The following is a 2,243-nucleotide window of genomic DNA, read 5'->3' as shown; positions in this document are numbered from 1 at the left end:
ATAGACAGGTTTGACAGTGCCCACTCTATCAAAAAAGTACATTGGTGGTTATACGAATCCTATCAAATCCGCGTTCCGTATCTTCTACGAATCCGCTGGCCAAATGAACGACCAGGGATCCTATCAAATCCGCTATCCGTATCTCCTACGAATCCGCTAGCCAAATGAACGACCAGGGATTCTATAAAATCCGCTATCCGTATCTTCTACGGATCCGCTAGCCAACCCACGACCAGGGATCCTATCAAATCCGCTATCCGTATTTTTACGGATCCGCTAGCCCAACCCACGACCAGGGATCCTATCAAATCCGCTATCCGTATTTTTACGGATCCGCTAGCCCAACCCACGACCAGGGATCCTATCAAATCCGCTTTCCGTATCTTCTACGGATCCGCGACCAGGGATCCTATCAAATCCGCTATCCGTAGGTAAATTATGCCATAACATCACCAATTCACACACAACTTTTGATCAGGTATGTATCTCATTATTTGGAACGACTCAATTTTGTCAAGTGAGGCAAAAAAATCCTTCTGTACAAGAGTGGACCAGCAGATACGTTGTCGCATCCTTGGGGTATTTTTATGTATCCTTTAATGATCTGGGATTTGTTTGCATTTGTTCGGAATCTTCCTGTATCCATGACTGTGTGCAGTTGACCAAAAATGCTTTTCTTGTGTCATTTATGCAAATTAGGCTGTAACATCACCAATTCGCACACATGACATCGGGGGACATTGCGGCACCTGATAAAAGTCGTTTCGAGCGAAATGCTTGTCGTTTTGCGAATTCCAATTTTTCAGCCAAAAATGCTTTTCTTGTGTCGTTTATGCAAATTATGCCGTAACATCACCAATTCGCACACATGACATCGGGGGACATTGCGGCACCTGATAAAAGTCGTTTCGAGCGAAACGCTTGTCGTTTTGCGAATTCCAATTTTTCAGCCAAAAATGCTTTTCTTGTGTCGTTTATGCAAATTATGCCGTAACATCACCAATTCGGCCAAATGACATCGGGGGACATTGCGGCACCTGATAAAAGTTGTTTCGAGCGAAACGCGCTTGTCGTTTTGCGAATTCCAATTTTTCAGCCAAAAATGCTTTTCTTGTGTCGTTTATGCAAATTATGCCGTAACATCACCAATTCGCACACATGACATGGGGGGACATTGTGGCACCTGATAAAAGTCGTTTGGAGCGAAACGCTTGTCGTTTTGCGAATTCCAAATTTTCAGCCAAAAATGCTCTTTTCGTCTCATTTATGCAAATTATGCCGCAACATCACCAATTCGCACACATGACATCGGGGGACATTGCAGCACCTGATAAAAGTCATTTCGAGCGAAACGCTTGTCGTTTTGCGAATTCTAACTTTTCAGCCAAAAATGCTCTTTTGTCTCATTTATGCAAATTATGCCGTAACATCACCAATTCACACACGACTTTTAATCAGGTATGTATCTCATTATTTGGAACGACTCAATTTTGTCAAGTGAGGCAAAAAAATCCTTCTGTACAAGAGTGGACCAGCAGATACGTTGTCGTAACCTTGGGGTATTTTTATGTATCCTTTAAGGATCTGGGATTTGTTTGCATTTGTTCGGAATCTTCCTGTATCCATGACTGTGTGCAGTTGACCAAAAATGCTTTTCTTGTGTCATTTATGCAAATTATGCTGTAACATCACCAATTCGCACACATGACATCGGGGGACATTGCGGCACCTGATAAAAGTCGTTTCGAGCGAAACGCTTGTCGTTTGGCGAATTCCAATTTTTCAGCCAAAAATGCTCATTTTCTCTCATTTATGCAAATTATGCCGTAACATCACCAATTCGCACACATGCATCGGGGGACATTGCGGCACCTGATAAAAGTCGTTTCGAGCGAAATGCTTGTCGTTTTGCGAATTCCAATTTTTCAGCCAGAAATGCTCTTTTCTCTAATTTATGCAAATTATGCCGCAACATCACCAATTCGGCCACATGACATCGGGGGACATTGCAGCACCTGATAAAAGTTGTTTCAAGCGAAACGCTTGTCGTTTTGCGAATTCCAATTTTTCAGCCAAAAATGCTCTTCTTGTGTCGTTTCTGCAAATAATGCCGTAACATCACCAATTCACCCACGACTTTTAATCAGGTATGTATCTCATTATTTGGAACGACTCAATTTTGTCAAGTGAGGCAAAAAAATCCTTCTGTACAAGAGTGGACCAGCAGATACGTTGTCGTATCC

Source organism: Branchiostoma belcheri, unplaced genomic scaffold (genome assembly GCF_001625305.1).
Source record: "Branchiostoma belcheri isolate BF01 breed outbred unplaced genomic scaffold, Haploidv18h27 scaffold441, whole genome shotgun sequence".
Classification (NCBI taxonomy): domain Eukaryota; kingdom Metazoa; phylum Chordata; class Leptocardii; order Amphioxiformes; family Branchiostomatidae; genus Branchiostoma; species Branchiostoma belcheri.
This window is presented reverse-complemented; position numbering follows the sequence as displayed.